Source organism: Panthera leo, chromosome D4 (genome assembly GCF_018350215.1).
Source record: "Panthera leo isolate Ple1 chromosome D4, P.leo_Ple1_pat1.1, whole genome shotgun sequence".
NCBI lineage: Eukaryota > Metazoa > Chordata > Mammalia > Carnivora > Felidae > Panthera > Panthera leo.
Genome location: NC_056691.1, coordinates 24,996,810 through 25,007,550, shown reverse-complemented (window position 1 = coordinate 25,007,550; position 10,741 = coordinate 24,996,810). Strand labels below are relative to the sequence as shown.

At 41.1% G+C, this 10,741-nt stretch overlaps 1 protein-coding gene across 9 annotated transcripts in view; it reads left to right on the top strand.

The window, feature by feature from the left end:
- Positions 1 to 5,840: 5,840 nt before the first annotated feature.
- KIF27 (kinesin family member 27) overlaps positions 5,841 to 10,741 on the top strand; it is a 98,499-nt gene continuing 93,598 nt past the window's right edge. For 8 of the 9 annotated variants that reach the window (XR_006195943.1, XR_006195944.1, XM_042913361.1 and 5 more), the window contains exon 1: positions 5,841 to 5,942. The gene's annotated coding sequence lies outside the window, so the exon portion shown is untranslated. The remainder of the gene's footprint in view (positions 5,943 to 10,741) is intronic. The other variant, XM_042913358.1, reaches the window with a different exon arrangement.

Below are 10,741 nucleotides of genomic sequence, written 5' to 3'. Positions count from 1 at the left end.
GGAAAATTGATCAATGCAACAGAATAGAGAACCCTTCAAATAAGCCCATGAATATGTGGGAGTTTGTCCTATTTCATTGGTTCTAAGACAATTGTTTTTTACATTTTACTTCTATATACATGAACTATATGAAGTTATATGAAATATATTTTCTAATTCAAAATAATCTGACTTGGGGTTTCTGTTACTCATAACATAAAGCATGCTAATGATAAACTTTTCAACAAAGTTTTTTTTTTTTTTTTTTTCTTAAGTAAACCCAAGTTGGTTTCTGTTCCTTGGAACGAAGACTCTAATTGATTCAACTATAAAAATAACCTTTAGGGGCACCTGGGTAGCTCAGACAGTTAAGCATCTGACTTCAGCTCAAGTCATGATTTCATGGTTTGTGGGTTTGAGCCCCCATGTCAGGCTCTGTGCTGACAGCTCAGAGCCTGGAGCCTGTTTTGGAGCTCTGTTTCAGAGTCTGGAGCCCTCCCCCACTCACACTCTCTCTCTCTCAAAAAATGAATAAACATTAAAAAAATTAAAAATACCCAGATCAGTGATGTATTTCGGATATCATTTAAAAAATGACCATTAACTCAGTGTTGCTGACAGTTACCATTTCAGTGAATTTTGTTGAATATTTTTACTATCTTGTGTTTTTATATGTGTATTTCTCCCCTGAGCAAAATTGAGAAAATTATCATTCTAGCTACCTAACAATTTTTTAAGTGATTTTATTTTTAAAGAATCTCTACCCCCAACCTGGGGCTCAAATTCACAACCCTGAGATCAAGAGTCACATGTTCCACTGACGGAGCCAGCCAGGTACCCCTCTAGCTACCTAACAATTTTTGAGTTCTATCTGCTTTATTCCTACTTTCAAACTTCACAACAACTTTATGAAGTAGGGGCAAGTTTTATCCCAATTCCAGGTGAGAAAAGTTGATATTATTTTGTATCCTTAATCTGTAACCATTCTCCTATACCAATTTTTTGTAAATATGAGTTTCAATGAGTACATAATATTCTTTTTTAAATGCACTATTAATTTATCAATCCCTTTCATTGAACATATATGTAACTTCCAAGTTTTTGATATTACAAATAGTATAATAAACATTCTTGCACATGATTCTTTATCTATTTTCTTAGGAAGATGACAAGAGATGCGATTATGTATAAAAGTGACTGTCTCCCTAAATACTTGCATTTACATTATGAAAAGTTGCTGCCAACTTTATAGGTGAGAATGGTTTGTTGTTTTAATTTGCATTGCTTGATTTATTAGTGAAGTAAAATGTCACTGAAATGCAAGCCAGACTTCAGCTTTCTTGTAATCTGCCTTCTAGGTCCACATGGTCAATCTCTGGTTTTGTCCAGCACTAGACTGGACTTGAGGACTGGCGTATCTTTCTTTTATTTATTTATTTATTTATTTATTTATTTATTTATATGCTTATTTTTATTTTATTTATTTATTTATTTAAATAACATTTATTTATTTTTGAGACAGAGAGAGAGAGAGCATGAACAGGGGAGGGTCAGAGAAAGAGGGAGACACAGAATCTGAAACAGGCTCCAGGCTCTGAGCCATCAGCACAGAGCCTGACGCGGGGCTCGAACCCACGGGCTGCGAGATCATGACCTGAGCCGAAGTCGGACGCTTAACCGACTGAGCCACCCAGGTGCCCCTATATGCTTATTTTTATTACAGGTGCCCTGGGACTAGCATATCTTTCTTTTAAGTCCCTACAAAACAACCCTCTGTCACAATGCCTCAGTTAGCAACACAGACTTTATTATAAAGATTTTGCAGGAGAGGGGAAGGGTCCATGCTGCACATGTCTCAGCATACAACCTAAAGATCCCTGTTAGCCATTTCTGTTCTCTCTGGAATTCCCTCAGCAGCTATCCTCTCCTTCTCTGAGCCTCTTCTCAACACCTTCCCTTCCTCCATCTTCCTCATTCTTTCTCAAGAGCACTCAAATAATTCTTCTCTTGGTCTCATATGAGCAACATTATCCTCTTTACTGAAGCCTGGGTACCAACCAACTCAAACCTAGCTGTGGACTAGCAAAGCATCTTCTCAGCAAAATTGTGTCTCTCCATTCCAGCTGTTAAAAGGTAATATTCTCCATGGCATTGAAAGAGGACTTCAACTACCTCCATTTTGACCTCAAACTTCCAAATTAAGTTCTTCTTTCCAGCTTATCTCCCCCCTGCCCTGCGTTTTAAAGTTTACTTATTTATTTTGAGAGAGACAGAAAGAGTGTGAGCAGGGGAGGGGCAGAGAGAGAGGGGGAGAGAGAGAATCCCAAGTAGGCTCCATGCTGTCATCGCAGAGCCCGATGTGGGGCGAGAACCCAAGAACTGTGAGATCATGACCTGAGCTAAAACCAAGAGTTGGACGCTTAACCAACTGAGCCACCCACGTGCCCCTTTCCAGCTTATCTCTTAACTTAGGCAAAGGATCCTGTGAGCAAAGCATCCCCTGATGGGAATTGGAACTATCCCCCTCCCCCCAAGCAATAAGGACTGCCCTGAGCAAGCAAAACCCCACGTGATTGACCCCAAGACAATGATTAATTTGACCTTCACTGCCTACTTGCACATACCCACCAAACTTTTGACCCACATTTCCCTTATTTAAACGTGGAAATATCTTCAGCACTTTGGAGACAGTCTTTGAGATGCTAGTCCGTTGTCTTCCCAGTGTTGGCCTCACTGAAATAAATTCCTTTCCTGTTTCACCACCACTAGTCTCTCTGCCTTTGGGTTTTGTCAGCGCCCAGTGGCCGAACCTGGTCGGTTTGGGCCTCCCCGAGCCAGGTGCTCTTGCGCTTCTGTGCTCGGCTGCATCACAGAAAGGCTACAGGAAAAGGACATCTGTGTCCTACATAGATCACTAGAGAAGGTGTGAAGGATGTATTTGTGAGGGCAAGACTGGAGACATGGAGAAATCATAGGTTCTCACCCTGCCAGGTGTGAAAGTGCAGGCTGCTCCATTCCAGTGCCAACCACCTGCCGCATTCAGCTGCTCTGCTTCAGTCTAGAGAGGCACAGAGGCCCATTAACCAGCCTCTACCCCTAGTCGCGGGAAGGACACCAGAAGGCCAGTTTCCTCTTGGTGCAGCTCTCTGGGTCACTCTTAGAGCCTCCTTTGACTTAGTAGGAAAGCCTTTCATGTGTGAACCCTCTATTCCCCACGCCACAAGGCCGAGACCCCATGACTCTCTCCTTGGCACTCCCAAGTCCCACTTATAAAGACTTTGAAAGGAGATAGGGTTGGAGTTGGAATGGAGTCAGCTTTGTTCTGCTGTCATCCTGGATGGTGTGGGAGGAGATGACAATGACTGGTATCCACTTTACAGTTTGGGGAACTTTACAATTTGGGGAACTACCAGACAATGACTGGTACCCACTTTACAGTTTGGGGAACTCCTTAAAAAAAGGAGTTCTAAAGATTCAAAATAATTAGTGAATTCACATTTTTGGGTTTTAAAAATTCAAAATACAGGTTTCCCTGCTACCTGGAAGTAGCATGGTCCTGCAAAAACTTTTGTAAGCCAAAATGGTGTAAAGCAAAGAAGCAATTACCCTTAATTTTTATGGAAAAAATTTTGAGCATTCCAAGACGCCCAAATACCTTCTCTTTTATTTTTATTTATTTTTATTTTTTATTTTATTTTATTTTTTTAACGTTTATTTATTTTTGAGACAGCGAGAGACAGAGCATGAACGAGGGAGGGTCAGAGAGAGAGGGAGACACAGAATAAGAAACAGGCTCCAGGCTCTGAGCTGTCAGCACAGAGCCCGACGCAGGGCTCGAACTCACAGACTGTGAGATCATGATCTGAGCCAAAGTCGGACGCTTAAATGACTGACCCACCCAGGCACCCCAAAATACCTTCTCTTAATTCTTTTCTGATACCTTAGGGCACATCTTGCTAACAGATGCACAAAATAAATCGAGATAAAGCATAGATGCTCACAGACAAGTTCAAAGCTATGGGGGCTTGATGCTGAGGTGCTCAGTATAGTTCCCTTGAAGGCAGTTGGTGGGGCCACTCTTGTTTCCCCGGGTGCCTGCTGCCTCTATACTATAAAGATTGGCTGCAAAACAAACCTATTGTGGCTTTCGCCTTTTATCATAAAAGTGAAAATCCTCTTCAGATTTCTTCGGTTAATGAAAAGAGGTAACTAATGTAGATCTTTCAGCCAAGAGGTATAATGTGAACTTTTGAAAAGCAGGGGATACTTGTAATTCAATTTAATAACTAAGCACTTTTTTTTCCACCTTCACTTCTAAGTTCCATGAGAGAAGGGATGCTTTTTGAAAATGCTTAGATTGTGGGGCGCCTGGGTGGCTCAGTCAGTTGAGCGTCCGACTTCAGCTCAGGTCATGATCTCATGGTTTGTGGGTTTGAGCCCTGCGTTGGGCTCTGTGCTGACAGCTCAGAGCCTGGAGCCTGCTTCAGATTCTGTGTCTCCTTCTCTCTCTGCCCCCTCCCCCACTTGTGCTCTGTCTCTGTCTCTCAAAAATAAATAAATGTAAAACAAGAATTTTTTTTTTAATTAAAAAAAATGCTTAGATTGTGAGGGGTGCCTGCCTGGCTTAGTCAATAGATCATGCGACTCTTGATGTCAAGGTTGTGAGTTCAAGCCTCATGTTGGGTGTAGAGATTACTTTAAAAAAGAAAAGAAAAATCTCTTGGGAGAAAACACTTAGATTGTGCTATTAAAAATGGGAGGCATTGAGGCATTTAAAAGTAAATAGGAGGGGTTCCTGGGTGGCTCAGTCAGTTAAGTGAGCGACTTCATCTCAGGTCATGATCTCATAGTTCTTGAGTTCAAGCCCAGCATGGGGCTCTGTGCTGATAGATCAGAGCCTGAAGCCTGCTTCTGGTTCTGTGTCTCCCAATCTCTCTGTCCCTCCCCTGTTCATGCTCTTTCTCTCAAAAATAAATAAACATTAAAAAAAAATTTTTTTTAAGTAAATTAGAAAAGTTAAACATAGAATAACCATATGACCCAGATCCCAGGTCTATACCAAAAGAACTGAAAACAGATGTTAAACAAATACATGCACAAATACTTGTACATGAATGTTTCTAACAGCATTACTCATATTAGCCAAAAGTGGAAACAAACAGCGTGTCCATCAAGAGATGAGTGGATAAATAAAAGGTGGTAAGTCCACACAATTGAATATTATTCAGCATCAAAAGGAATAAAATTACTGATACATGCTACAACATGGGTGGACCCGGAAGACATTGTTTAGCCAAAGAAGCCAGACACAAAAGGCCACAAGTTGTATGATACCCTGAATACAAAGTGCCCCCAATCTGTAGATTCATACAGACAGAGAAAGTAGATTAGTGGTTGCCAGGGACTGCAGGAGAGGGGAACTGGAGAGGCTGTAAACTGACACGGGGATCTCCTTTTGTGGTGATGAAAATGTTTTGGAACCAGAGGTGATGGTTGCACAGCATTGAGAATGCCTTCATGTACACCTTAAAGCGGCTCGATGTATGTTATACGAACTTTACTTCAATAAAAATAAACTGAATTAGCAGCTAAAATATGAAAACGCAACGTGAATCTTTCTTACGTAAAGTTTACAAACTGGTGGGTAGTGACTTCGGTCCGGCACGCTGAAAGCAGTCCCCTGCGAGTTGGCTTTGTAGCCACACCTGGAGGTGGTGTCTAGGCGGCCAGCGCAACGCTCTTCTCGGTGGGGCGGGGCTCCTCGGGGGCGGGGCTCGTCGGGGGCGCGGCGCAACGGCCGGCCGGGAGGGGGCGCGTTGGCTGCTGGTTTCGCCGTTGCCGGGAGAACCCGCGACAACAAAAGGCGCGGGCGGCGGCGGCGGCGGCGGCGGCCCGGCGGAGCGAAGCTGGGGAGTCCTGTACTGTGCTCGCCGCCGGAGATCAGAGCTTTCTCGAGCCGGTCTGTAAGTGGCGCGCCGGCCTGGCGGGGCTGATGCGGCCGGGTGCGGTGCGGCGCCCTCCCGCCCTAGTGCCGCAGCGCCCGCGCTCTAGCCGTTTCGGGGAGGGGGCGCCGCCTAGGGGTCGGACGTCAGGGGCCGCCGCGGGACGGCTCGGGGACGGGGGCGGTTGGGGGGCCGGCAAAGCCGAGGGAGGGCGTCGGAGGGGGCTGAGGTCGTTGCTGGGACCCCTGGAGAACGGCATGGGGAAGTTGGGTCCCCCTAGGTAGACAGGCCCGGGGATTAGGGACGTGAGCGAACGCCGGACGGGAGCCCCACCGAGGCTGATCCTGTGTGTTTTTTGTGCCGGTGCTTCCAACTTCGGGAGCTAAACGGGATGGGAAGGCCCATCCCCCCTGGGGGTTTCGTTTTGTCTCTGGTCTCCTTTTTCCGTTGCGGATGTTGAAACTTTGGTGCAACGCTGTAGAAGTCTGAAAGCCCTCTCCCTCAGAGGCAGGTTAGATTGAGAAAGAGGGTACCCAAATTCTTTGTTTGGAACACTTTTTTTTGTTTTAGTCTCTACACCCAAGATAAGCCTCGAACTCACTATCCCGAGATCGAGTAGCAGATTCCGAGGCTAAGCCAGGCAGACACACCAAAACACTTTTTAAATAACACTTCGCCCCCTCCAAGTTGTCAAATTTTTGTTTTTCCACTTCACTTTATATATTCTTTATCTAGTCATTTATGCATTTGGGACCTTTTCTGAGATCCTTTTGTGATTCATTGTTAATTTGCTGGGAAATTTCTTACAAAAATATAATTAACAGACCACAATTTTTAGCCAACCCACTACTTCTGAAAAGCCGTGGGCACAGGATAGAAACAGTATTAGAAGACACTTCTTTTTGATGAGTGACATGGCATCATTGATCAAAGATTCTCTTGCCTTTACTCAATTTCAAAACTCCATTGAGTATGCCTAAATATTACCAATCAGATTTCCCCTTTCTTTACATTTCTTGGCGGGACAATACACATGCTTCTGGTTACTGCAGTTGACCAGAATCTAAAGTATAAATGCTATGGATTTTTTAAATGCTTAAATTCTTGAATATTACTCTTTTGCAAGCCATATGTTTAAGGGCCTTTATTTATTGGAATAGAATAGAATTTCATTTGCCCTTGTAGCAAAATTGTTTCCTATTGCAAAAACCAAGAAAGTGAAAATATCCCAGTTACACTCTGCACCTTTTTTTTTTAGCAGTTTTGTTGGAAGTAGTTAGGTTTGACTTAACATAGACTATGACTTTTGTTTTAATGTGATGCCATAAACAGACTTTAAAAAGCTAATCTGTATGATAAAAAACTTCAAATATAGATGTTCAGAGACATTTGAGAGAACCAACTCATTCAGCATCTTTGTAGTTTCTTTGGAAAAGTTTCCAGTACCAAGTGACTGTGGAGTCCTATAGGATACAAGAAGGATTTATCATACATACGAGTATTTTTTCACAGCCGGTTTTAACTAGAATGATTAAAAGTGACAAGATGGGGTGCATCTCTTTGTTTTGGCCATTACACATAGCATGTTGACTCTGTTTTGGGATTTTACAGCCCAAGGGAGCTGGTATTTTTTTACTCTCTGAGCTTTTAGTAGACTAATGTATTTGTTACTGTGATCCTTTTCAGACTTTCCCACTCACGAAATTATAATCTGCAGTACTGCTGCAGAGTTTTTTAAAGGCTAGTGAATATTAAATATGTCTTCATTATCATCTCCATAGCAAGTAGTGCCAAAAATGTTATTTTAGTCTGTTAATAGTCTACTAGGTTACTTAATGATAGTGTTCAAGACTCTCCTTCTCGAAAGAGCCCAGCCACACCCCAAACTGATTATTTTTCATTATCTGCACTTGAAAATTATCATAGACTGTTTGTTACATTTTCTTTTTAGCTTTTATATGGTGTAAGCTTTATCCTACCAAGACTGAACATTCATGTACAAGTTTTCATAAAAACATATATTTTTATTTCTCTTGGGTATATACCAAAGAGTGGAGTTGCTGGGTCAAATAATAACTCTGTGTTTTTGAGGAACTGCCAGACTCTTCCGAAGTGGCTGCATCATTTTACAGTTCCATTGGGAGTATGCGAAGGTTCCATATTCTATACATCCTAATACTTATTTTGAACTGTCTTAAAAAAATTTAAATATATTAATATCCTTTTTTTTTTTTGAGAGAGAGAGAGAAAATGCGAGCGAGTGGGGGAGAGGCAGAGTGAGAGAACCTCAAGCAGCCTCCACACCTAGTGTGGAGCCCAACACGGCACTTGACCTCACGACCATGAGATCATGACCTGAGCCGAAATCAGGAGTTGCTTTTTTTTTTTTTTAATTGAAGCCTTTTTTTAAATTGAAGTGTAGTTGACACACAATGTGACTTCAGTTTCAGGTGAACAGAAAGTCTATATGTTATGCTATGCTTGCCACAAATATAGCTATCATCTGTCACCATGCAGTGCTATTACAAGACCATTGACCCTATGCTGTACTTTTTATCCCCAAGACTCATTCATTTCATAATTGGAAGCCTGTTATCTCCTACTCCCCTTCACCCATTTTGTCCATCCCCCATCCTGCTACCCTCTACTACCGTCAGTTTGTCCTCTATATTTATGGATCTGATTTTGCTTTTTGTTTGTTTGTTTTGTTTTTTAGATTCCACATATAAGTGAAATCATATGGGGGCCACCTGGCTGGCTCAGTCAGTGGAGCATGGGACTCTTGGTCTCAGGGTTGTGAGTTCAAGCCTGACATTGGGTGTAGAGATTACTTAAAAGAAAGAAATAAATAAAAAAAAAATTAAAAAAAAGAAATAAAAAGAAATCATATGGTATTTGTCTTTCTCTATCTGACTTATCTCACTTAGCATAATACCCTCTCGGTCCATCCATACTGTTGCAGATGTCAAGATTTCATTCATTTTTACAGCTGAGTAATATTCCATTACCTACACACACACACACACACACACACACACACACACACACTAAAATCTTGGATTGTGAGTAACTTGGTCTGTGAGTGTTGCGCAGGAGGAGCAAACATTTCTCATAAACTTTAACTTGATAAATGAGTGATGTCTTGCAATACAAGTAGTACATGATGCCGAACATCACATGATCACAGCTGAGCCAGTGGTTCTGATATACAGGTACTTTGGATTACAAGCCTGTTTCTGGAACAAATTGTGCTCACAAACCAAGGTTTTACTATGTATATTTATATCCCCCACATCTTTTTTTTTTTAAGTTATTGATTTTTAGAGAAAGGGTGTGTGTGTGACCTGGGGAGAAGGAGAGAGAGAATCCTAAGTAGGTTCTGCACTGTTAGTTCAGAGCCCAACATGGGACTTGATCTGACGAATCATGAGATCATGACCTGAGCTGAAATCAAGAGTCAGATGCTTAACCGACTAAGCCACGCAGGTACCCCATATATACCATGTCTTTTTTATCCATTCATTTATTGATTAACACTTGGGTGGCTTCCATAGTTCCATATCTTGGTTATTGTAAAAAATGCTGCAAGAAACAGGTACATATGTCTTTTTGAATTAGTACTTCCATATTCTTTGGGTAAATACCCAGTAGTGGAGTTACTGGACCATATAGTAATTCCATTTTTAATTTTTTGAGGAACCTCCATACTGTTTTCCAGAGTGGCCACACAAGTTTGCATTCCCACCAGCAGTGCTTGAGGGTTCCTTTTCCTCCACATCCTTGCTAACACTTGTTATTTCTTGTCTTTTTGATTCTAGCCATCTGACAGGTGTGAAGTGATACCTCATTGTGGTTTTGATTTGCATTTGTGTGATGATGAGTGATGTTGGACATCTTTTTTCATGTGTCTGTTTGCTATATGATGTCTTTTTGATTATAGCTGTGTTAGTGGGGTTAGAGTAGTAATCTTATTGTAGTTTTGATTGCATTTCCCTGCTGGCTAATGATGCTGAGCATCTTTGCTTGTGCTTATTAACCACTTTTATATATTTGAGGAACAAAGCTTTTAAATTTGATTAAATCCATTTTATCTGTTTTTCCTTATAAAGCTTATTGCTTTTGCTTTGGTGTTACACCTGAGAAACCATCGCCAAATCCAACATTACTAAGAGTCAGTCTTGTGTTTTCTTCTAAGAGTTTTATAAGTTTCAGCTCTTACATTTAGGTCTATGAATGATTTTGAATTGAATTTTGTATATGATGTGAGTAGGAATCCAACTGCATTCTTATGCATGTGGACATCCAGTTGTCCTATGACCATTTATTGAAAAGTCTATTCTTTCCCCCCATTGAATTGTCTTGGCACTCTTGTCAAAAATCATTTGCCCAAAATATGAGGGTTTATTTCTGGATTCTCAATTCTTCTCCATTGATCTTTTAGTTTGTTTTATACCAGTACCACACTGTCTTAATTACTGTTGCTTGGTTTTAGAATTGGGAAAATGTGTCCTCCAAATTTGTTCTTTTTCAATATTGTTTTAGCTATTCTTTGTCCTTTGAATTTCCATATGGATTCTAGGATAAGCTTGTCAATTTCTGCAGTTCAGCTAAGATTTTGATAGGTGTTGCATAGAATCCGTAGATCAGTTTGGAGAATATTGCCATCTTAACAATACTGTCTTTCAGTCCATGAACATGAGATGTTTTTCCATTTATTTAGATCTTCTTTACTTTCAACAATCTTTTATAATCTTCAGAGTATAAGTTTTACATGTCTTTTATTAAACTTATTCCTATGTATTTTTTTAAGTTTATTTATT